The 9,890-nt window shown below is 56.5% G+C and overlaps 1 pseudogene across 1 annotated transcript; it reads left to right on the plus strand.

Annotated features, from left to right (window-relative positions):
- The first annotated feature begins 1,301 nt into the window (after window positions 1–1,301).
- Window positions 1,302–9,874, plus strand: LOC115834028 (annotated as a pseudogene). The gene is made up of 6 exons (XR_004029172.1): window positions 1,302–1,831; window positions 2,489–2,747; window positions 6,058–6,128; window positions 8,256–8,325; window positions 8,407–8,621; window positions 9,756–9,874. The product of XR_004029172.1 is annotated as a TCF3 fusion partner-like (transcript).
- Window positions 9,875–9,890: the final 16 nt, after the last annotated feature.

The raw sequence follows: 9,890 nt of genomic DNA on the forward strand, positions 1-9,890 counted from the left end.
GTGCAGTGGTGCCATCATAGCTCACGGCAGCCTCGACCACCTGGGCTCAAGCGATTCTCCCACCTCAGCCTCGCGATAGCTGAGATGACAGGCACACACCAGCACGCCCGGCTAATTTTTAAATTTTTCTGTAGAGACGGGGTCTCACTGTGTTGCTCAGGTTGGTCTCAAACTCCTGGGCTCAAGCGATCCTTTTGCGTGGGCCACCCAAAAGGCTGGGATTACAGGAGTGAGCCATGGCGTCTGGCTCTCCTCACTTCTTAGTAGCCCAGCATCTCCTCAGCCTTCAGCTCTCACGTTCCACCTCCCTGACCCACACGCCCCACTCTAGACTACAGGGTTGCTTTGTGATACGTGTCCTGCACGCTCTGCCTGTCTACAGTAAGGCACGTCACACATTTGTGATTAATGAAGTAATTATTTGATAAAGCCTGTCAGGCATCAACCGAAGCTCTAAGAGGGCAGGGAACAATTTTTGCTCCTTCCACATTCCCAGGGCCACACCATGGTAGGCGCATATTAAGACTTTTGGGTAAACAAGCTGTAAAAGGCCAGGCGCGGTGGCTCATGCCTGTAATCCCAGCACTTTGAGAGGCCCAGGCGGGTGGATCACCTGAGGTCAGGGGTTCCAGACCAGCCTGGCCAACATGGTGAAACCCTGTCTCTACTAAAAATACAAAAAATTAGCTGGGTGTGGTGGTGCGCGCCTGTAATCCCAGCTACTCGGAGGCTGAGGCAGGAGAATCGCTTGAACCTGGGAGGCGGAGGTTGCAGTGAACCGAGATCGCACCACTGCACTCCATCCTGGGCAACAAGAGCGAAATTTCGTCTCGGACAAAACAAACAAACAAACAAACTGGCCAGGCGCGGTGGGTCACGCCTGTAATCACAGCACTTTGGGAGGCCGAGGCGGGCGGATCACGAGATCAGGAGTTCGAGACCAGCCTGACCAACATGGGGAAACCACGTATCTACTAAAAATACAAAAATTAGCCAGGGGTGGTGGCGGGCGCCTGTAATCCCAGCTACTCTGGAGGCTGAGGCAGGAGAATCGTTTGAACCCGGGAGACGGAGGTTGCAGTGAGCCGAGATCGCGCCACTGCTCTCCAACCTGGGCAACAGACCGAGACTCCGTCTCAAAACAAACAAACAACAAAAAAACAAAAACCAAGCTGTAAAGGCCCGCCTTTTTCCTCCCACGCTTCTTCTCCCAGACCCAGGAGCCCGGCCTCCCCCTCCCTTCTTGTCTCGATCACACTCACCTCTCCTCTCCGCGCACCACTATTTCTAGGAAATAAGCTTTCCCAGAGCGTTCGTCGCTCACCGATGACGTCTCACTCTCGCGCCGTTATAGAGGCAAAGCTACTTTCTGATTGGTCCCCGCTCGCGATGTTCCTGGCCGCATTTGAAACAACAACTTTATTAGCACCTGGCACTAGGCGGAGAGAGGCGGTAAGCCGCGAGGAGGAAAGGGACTCACGGCCCGCTATGGACCGATCCTGCTAAGCGGAGAATCGCTGTGGCCGGACGACGGGGCGTCGAGACAAGAAGAAAGACGTTGGCAACTCAGAGGACTGGTTGCGGCGTTAGACAAGAAAGCAAGGCCTTTAAGCAGGATTCGGGGTGGACGTGGGGGTGGGCCGAAGCGAAGCCGGAAACAGGGAACTACAACTCCCACAAGGCCTAGGGCCACGTCCCGCTGTCCTCGGCTGCTGACCCTGATGGGACAAGTAGTTTTGCGAAGGGCTTAACCTACAGATTGAAGAGGTTGGAAGCTCTGAGGCCCGGGGCTTCCGGAGGTCGCGGAGATGGAATTGGAGCAGAGAGAAGGGTATGTGGCTGAGCCCTTGTGAAAAAGTGCGAATCCCAGAAAACAGTGCAGCTGCATTGTATGCAATCATTATGAGCTTTTACGCTGAGGTCTGATGGGGGTTGTAGTTCATGCAACTGCTTTACCTTAGAACCCTTTTATGGACTGGGGTCTGGACTGGGACCTTAGATGCAACTGCTTCATGGACCTTCATGCAACTGCTTTACCTTAGAACCCTTTTATGGACTGGGGTCATCCTGAGGGAGGAGAAGGTTAGGGTTTGGACTGCTGGATCTGAGAGACGAGGAGGTTGGAAGCCAGGACTCTTGCGTCTGGTTGAGGGTTGGGGCTTGGACTCCCTGGGTCCTTGGAGAGACAAAGTCTGGAGGTCTGGACTCTTGCATCCTGGGAGGAGGGGGTCAGGGCTTGAACTTTGTGGGTGCTGCGAAAGCGGGGTTGCGGACTTGGACTCCTGGGTCTGAGGGAGGAGGGCTGGGGGCTGGATTCTACGGTCTGAGGGAGGGGGGGGGGGCCTGGATTCTAGGATCTCAGGGAAGAGGGGGGGGCCTGGACTCCCAGGTCTGAGGGAAAAGGGTTGGGGTCTGGGCTCCTGGTTCAGTGGGAGAAGGGGCTGGGGGTCCAGGATCCAGGGCCCCTGAGCCTTTCCCTGCCCCTCAGGACCATGGCAGCCGTGGGCTTTGAGGAGTTCTCAGCGCCGCCAGGCTCAGAGTTGGCGTTGCCTCCCCTATTTGGTGGCCACATCCTGGAGAGCGAGCTGGAGACGGAAGTGGAGTTTGTGTCAGGTGGTCTGGGCGGCTCAGGGCTCCGGGAGCGAGATGAAGAGGAAGAGGCAGCCCGGGGTCGGCGGCGGCGCCAGCGGGAATTAAATCGCAGAAAGTACCAGGCACTAGGTCGGCGCTGCCGGGAGATCGAGCAGGTAGGTGAGTGCGGATCCCCCTGTTTTGGGGTCCCCTGGCCTAAACTGCCGCCCCCCCGCAATCTCTGCCTTTCCACATGCCCAGCCTTTTTTGGCTTGCTGAAGGAATCTTCCGCTTATATATTCAGTCATTTAGCATGCATTATGTCTCTGGCCCTGCGCTGGGCCCCGGGAAGGGCCATCTCCCGTGGAGCTTCCCTGACAACGCAGATGGGTTCTCTGATGTCTCCCGGGGGCCCCTCAATGCATGGCACCGCTCACAGGTGAAAGCCCAGGCTCTTCACATCTCCCATACCCCTGCCAGGATTCACTCTTCTCGACTCATTCATTCTGCCTCTTGAATGTCTCTGGACCCTTCTCCTCCCCTCCATCCCTACGGCTGCCACTGCAAACTCCAACTGTCTGGGCTGAATGACTGCAATAGCCTCCTTGCTGAGAATGAGGATGGGCTGGGCGTGGTGGCTCATGCCTGTAATCCCAGCACTGTGGGACGCTTAGGCAGGCGGATCACCTGAGGTTAGGAGTTAAAGACCAGCCTGGCCAACATGGTGAAACCCCGTCTCTACTAAAATACAAAAAAATTAGCCAGGTGTGGTGGTGCACGCCTGTAGTCCCAGCTACTTGGGAGGCTGAGGCATGAGAATTGCTTGAACCCGGGAGGTGGAGGTTGCAGTGAGCCAAGATCATGCTGCTGTACTCTAGCCTGGGTGACAGAGTGAGACTCCGTCTCAAAATCAATCAATCAGTGAGGATGAAACAGCAGGCAGGGCTCAGAACTTGGCAGGCAAGGAACACCAGGACAAGAAGTCTGGATATTTTTTTTTTCCTTGAGAGTGAAGGAGCCACTGAAGGGTTTCAAACGGGGGAGGGACAGCATCAGGTCTGGATGCCTGAAACGTTGAAGACAGTTGTATTCGTTTGCTCGGACTCCCAGAACGTATCACAAACAGGGTCCCTCAGGCACAGAAACTCCTGTCTGACGGTTCTGGAGGCTAGACGTCCCAGGCAAGGTGTCGACAGGATTATCAGAATCTTCCAGGCCTCTCCCCTGGCTTCTGGAGGTTTCTGGCAGTCATTGGCACGTAGAAACATCACCCTGATCACCGCCTTCATCTTCACATTGCTGCTCCCTCTGTGTGTGTGTCTGTGTCCCAATTTCCCCTTTTTATAAGGACTCCAGTCATACTGGATTAGGGCCCACCCACTGGCTTCATTTGAACTTGATTACTTTTGTAACGACACTGTCTCCATATAAGGTGATCCTGAGGTACTGGGGTTAGAGCCTCAACATGCTCTTTTGGGGGAAATAATTGCACTCTTTTTTTTTGAGATGGAGTCTCGCTCTTGTCTCCCAGGCTGGAGTGCAATGGCACCATCTCAGCTCACTGTAACCTCCACCTCCTGGGTTCAAGCGATTCTCCTGACTCAGCCTGCCACCACACCCAGCTAATTTCTGTATTTTTAGTAGAAACAGGGTTTCACCATGTTGGCCAGGCTGGTCTCAAACTCCTGACCTCAGGTGATCCGACCGCTTCAGCCTCCCAAGGTGCTGGGATTACAGGCTTGAGCCACCACACCTGGCCTTCAACTCTTTTTCTCTTTTTTGAGACAGGGTCTTACTTTGTCACCAAAGCTGGAGTGCAGTGGCGCAATCTCAGCTCACTGCAGCCTCGATCTCTCAGGTTCAAGCAGTCCTTCTACCTCAGCCCCTGAAATAGCTGGGACTACAGGTGCACACCACCACACCTGGCTAATTTTTGTACTTTTTGTAGAGATGGGGTTTTGCCATGTTGCCCAGGCTGGTCTTGAACTCCTGACCTCAAGTGATCCACTCGCCTTGACCTCCCAAAATGCTAGGATTACAGGCATGAGCCACCGCATCTGGCCTCAATTCTTGATGACAGTGTTGGGGAGTTCTGTAAGGAGGAAGGCTAGAGGCCAGGGGCATATTCCAAACCCTGTTTAACAGACACCAAGGCCCAAACGGACTCAACTGGAGCCTCTTCTGTTAATCCACCCCCAAGAATAGATTACTTCTATTTTACAAGTATAGAAAATCAAGGCTCAGAGAGGTTAAGTAATGCACCCAAGCTCAGAGCTCAGCAGTGGCAGATCTGAGATTTTTTTTTTTTTTTTTTTGAGACAGGGTCTTGCTCTGTTGCCCAGGCTGGAGTGCAGTGGCATGACTGTGGCTCACTGCAGCTCCAACATCCTGGGCTCTACAATCTCAGCCTCCGACGGAGCTGGGACGACGGCCACCAAGCCCAGCTAATTTTGTTAGTTTTTGAGTGTTGGGGTCTCACTGTGTTGCCCAGGCTGGTGTTGAACTCCTGGCCTTGAGTGATCCTCCTGCCTTGTCCTCTCAAAGTGCTGGGATTATAGGCATGAGCCACTGTGCCAAGCCAGAGCGGAAACTTGAACTCAGGTCTTTTTTTTTTTTTTTAGATGGAGTTTCGCTCTTGTTGTCCAGGCTGGAGTGCAATGCTGCAATCTCAGCTCACTGCAACCTCTGCCTGCTGGGTTCAAGCGATTCTCCTGCCTCAGCCTCCCGAGTAGCTGGGATTACAGGCATGCGCCACCACACCTGGCTAATTTTGTATTTTTAGTGAAGAGAGGGTTTCACCATGTTAGTCAGCCTGGTCTCAAACTCCTGACCTCAGGTGATCCGCTCGCCTAGGCCTCTGAAAGTGCTGGGATTACAAGCGTGAGCCACCGTGCCTAGCACTTTTTTTTTTTTGAGACAGAGTCTCACTCTGTCACCCAGGCTGGAATGCAGTGGGGTGATCTCAACTCACTTCACCCCTCCACCTCCCGGGTTCATGCGACTAGCCTGCAGGCGCCTCCCCCCACGCCCAGCTAATTTCTTGTACTTTTAGTAGAGATGGGGTTTCATCATGTTGGCCAGGCTGGTCTCGAACTCCTGACCTCAGGGGATCTACTCGCCTCGGCCTCCCAAAGTGCTGGGATTACAGGCGATTACCGCGCCTGGCCTGGTGTGTTTCGACTTAATGGGAGGTTCGGGCTCTCTGAGCAGGTAACAGTTGACCTGACTTGGAGTGGGGAGTGAGTTGTGAGGATGGCTGGGGAGGTCCAGGGAGAGGAACAGCATGCGGAAGGCCCCCACTGGAGGGCACTCAGGACTGTGGCATGGTGAGAGGGGAGCCGGAGGGATGGGAAGGTGGAAGGACCTCAGGCCACGGGATGGTCTTTGGCCAATCTCCCCAGAGGTTAGTGCGTGCCCCATTAAACATCCCTTAAACAAATGAACGGGAGCCGTGGGATCCAGCTAATGGGAGTTCCCACCCCACAGGTGAACGAGCGGGTCCTGAACAGGCTCCATCAGGTGCAGAGGATAACTCGGAGGCTGCAGCAGGAACGGAGGTAACCCCTTCTCCGTCCCCTCTGGGCCCGTGAGCCTCAGCTCCCAAACGCAACCAGCCCGTCTCTCCCACTCCCACATCCACCCAACCCTCACAAGCCACAAGGAGAAGCTGGAGATGAGGGCCGGGGGCTGAGGCAAACAAGGAGGAAGAGTGGGATTCGGTCTTGGAGGAGAGGGCTGCGCGCTGGGACTGAGGGAGGGCGGGGTGGAGGGGGCTGCGCGCTGGGACTGAGGGAGGGGGGTGGAGGGGGCTGCGCGCTGGGACTGAGGGAGGGGGGGGTGGAGGGGGCTGCGCGCTGGGACTGAGGAGGGGGTGGGGGGGCTGCGCTCTGGGACTGAGGGAGGGGGTGGAGGGGGCTGCGCGCTGGGACTGAGGGAGGGCGGGGTGGAGGGGGCTGCGCGCTGGGACTGAGGGAGGGGGGGTGGAGGGGCTGCGCGCTGGGACTGAGGGAGGGGGGTGGAGGGGGCTGCGCGCTGGGACTGAGGGGGGGTGGAGGGGGCTGCGCGCTGGGACTGAGGGAGGGCGGGGTGGAGGGGGCTGCGCACTGGGACTGAGGGTGGAGAGGGCTGCGCGCTGGGACTGGGGGGGGTGGGGGGGCTGCGCGCTGGGACTGAGGGAGGGGGGGGTGGAGGGGCTGCGCGCTGGGACTGAGGGAGGGCGGGGTGGAGGGGGCTGCGCGCTGGGACTGAGGGAGGGGGTGGAGGGGGCTGCGCGCTGGGACTGAGGGAGGGCGGGGTGGGGGGCTCCTCCCCCTGAAGGGAGGGAACAGCAGGATGGAAGGCACATGAGCACAGACCTGGCTGCAAGTTTTTTGTTTTTTTTTTTTTTGCGGTGTGACTAAGCAAGCAGTGTCCCTTCTCTGAGCTGTTTCCTATCAACTAAGGGCAGCACCAATATCATGAGGCTGCGGCGGGGTTAAGCCGAAGCTTGCAGGTGGTGAGCTGAGCTCAGAGCTTCCCACTGTGCGTCTCCACAGAACCTGCCCAGGTGGCTGCTGCCCCTGCCACTCAGTGTCCCTGTCCCAGCAAACTTGGAGCAAGCTTTGTAGGAATGGCTCCACATTGCTGTCAACCACAGTTTCTCATCTCGGTCCTCGGCGCAGTGGCCCAGGGCTACGTGCTCTTCCCTGGAGCCCATTCTTGCCATCCTGGGCACCCAGCAGCCTGGGGTCTCCTGCCTTTCCGGCTGTTCTTTCTTGGCCGCCTTTGCTAGTTCATCCTCCCTCCCCTCCGCAAAGCTGAAACCTGCGGCTCCCAGGGTTCCTGTGTCCGCACCTGTGCTGTCCAGCACGGTAGCCGCCGGCCACGGGTGAGATTTTCACTTAAGTTGAAATAGGCCGGGGCGCAGTGGCTCACGCTTGTAATCCCAGCACTTTGGGAGGCCGAGGCAGGAGGATCATGAGGTCAGGAGATCCAGACCATCCTGGCTAACATGGTGAAACTCTGTCTCTACTAAAAATACAAAAAAATTAGCCAAGCGTAGTGGTGGGCGCCTGTAGTCCCAGCTACTCGGGAGGCTGAGGCAGGAGAATCGCTGGAACCAGGGAGGTGGAGGTTGTGGTGAGCCGAGATCACGCCACTGCACTCCAGCCTGGGCAACAGAGTGAGATTCCGTCTCAAAACCACAACAAACCTGCCCAGGTGCTGGTGCACAGGAGGCATTCCATCAACTAGGACTTTAAGGAACTCTGGAGACAGGGGCTGGGAAAGAAGAGAAGGGGGTGTTTATAAGAGGTGAGGTCATTAGAGGAGCGTTCTGTACTCCCCTCTCTTCAGTTATCAATAAAAATTATAACTCACATATGAATGTTTACTAAGTGCTGACATCATGTAAGTACAGAAATCGTCTGGTGTCACTACTTCAGTGTCACCACTGCAACATCCAGCCGGGTGTCATGTCGTTTGCAGAGCAGGAAACAGCCTCAGAATGGTCGCCTTGTCTTGCTCGAGGTCTCAAGGCTGGTCAAGGGCATGGCTCCCAGGCCTCCAGTGCCAGAGCTCAGGACCGTCTGGGTCCAGGCCAGCTTTGGCGCTGAGCGGAGTGGGAGCTGAGCTCTATCCTGTGGCCCTGTTCCCCAGCTGCTAGGAGATAAGTTATTCCATTGGTGGCTTCTGCCCCTGAGCAGGTTCCTCATGAGAGTGCTGGACTCCTATGGGGATGACTACCGGGCCAGCCAGTTCACCATTGTGCGGGAGGTGAGGGTGGGGCCTCCAGGAGGGTAAGGAACTGGGAGCTCAGGACCCACCCATCACCTACCTCCCCCTCCTCCCTGCCAGGATGAGGGCAGCCAGGGCACAGATGCCCCACCCCAGGCAATGCTGAGAATGAGCCTCCAGAGAAAGAGGCACTGTCCCCGCCCAGAAGGACTCCTGCACCCCCAGAACCTGGCAGCCCAGCCCCCGGCGAGGGGCCCAGTGGCGGAAGAGGCGGCGAGTGCCAGAATGGACGCCGAGCAGGAAATGCGCTGACTCCAGAGCTGGCCCCGGTGCAGGTGAGGAAAGTGGGAAACTCAAGGGGAGGGACTGGGGCTCCAGAGCTGGCGCCAGTGCAGGTGAGGGGGGGAGACTCAAGGGGAGGGGCCGGGGCCAGGGCTGGGGCTGAGTCAGGTTCAGGGCTCTTGGGTTTTGGTTCTGCACCCCGAGGGGCCCAGGGCTGGGGAAAGTTGGAGAAGGGAGGTGAACCAGGACGTGTTGGAGGCCTAGGATCAGGCAGGGAAGTAGTTGGAAAAAGTGGGGTAAAGGCTAATCCCAGCACTTTGGGAGGCCAAGGCGGGCGGATCACGAGGTCAGGAGATCGAGACCACGGTGAAACCCCATCTCTACTAAAAAAAAAAAATACAAAAAATTAGCCGGGCGTGGTGGCAGGCGCCTGTAGTCCCAGCTACTCGGAGAGGCTGAGGCAAGGAGAATGGCGTGAACCCGGGAGGCGGAGCTTGCAGTGAGCCGAGATTGCGCCACTGCACTCCAGCCTGGGCGACAGAGCGAGACTCTGTCTCAAAAAAAAAAAAAAAAAAAAGTGGGGTAAAAGGCTTGGGTAAAAAAGGAGGCAAAGTTGGAAAGGGAAGGAGGAAGACTTGGAGAAGGAAAAATAGCTATAGAAGGCTGGGAGTAGAGGAGAAGGAAGGATCAGAGAAGACGGAGTGGAAGGGAAGGCCCAGTGCGGGGAGGAAAGCTGGAAGAACATCTGGACCCAGGAACACTGGGGTTGCCTCTGAGGTGTAAGGAGGAAGGTGATGGCCTGGGAAGACAAGAACTGCGAGGCTGGCCAGGTGCAGTGGCTCATGCCTGTAATCCCGGCCTAGGTGGGAGGATCACTTGATGCCAGGAGTTTGAGACCTGCCTGAGCAACATACTGAGACCCCATCTCTACCAAAAAGAAAAAAACATTTAGGCTTGGTTGGCATGTGCCTGTAGTCCCAGCTGCTTGGAAGCTGAGGTGGGAGGATCACTTGAGCCTGGGAGGCAGAGGCTGCAGTGAACTATGATGGCACCACTGCACTCCAGCCGGGGCAACAGAGTGAGACCCTGTCTCTTTAAAAAGCAAAACAAAATGAAAACAAAATGGTGAAGCTGATGGGATTTTCTAGATTCCCAGGCCTGTTAAACCTTGTTCCTTATTCCTGCAGATTAAGGTTGAGGAAGACTTTGGCTTTGAAGCAGATGAGGCCCTGGATTCCAGTGGGTTTCTCGGGGTCCAGACAAACTGCTGCCCTACCTGACCCTGGCCAGCCCAGCCTCTGACTGACCCATGCCCAGTAAAC

This window comes from Nomascus leucogenys, unplaced genomic scaffold (genome assembly GCF_006542625.1).
Source record: "Nomascus leucogenys isolate Asia unplaced genomic scaffold, Asia_NLE_v1 002325F_9890_qpd_obj, whole genome shotgun sequence".
Taxonomy (NCBI): domain Eukaryota; kingdom Metazoa; phylum Chordata; class Mammalia; order Primates; family Hylobatidae; genus Nomascus; species Nomascus leucogenys.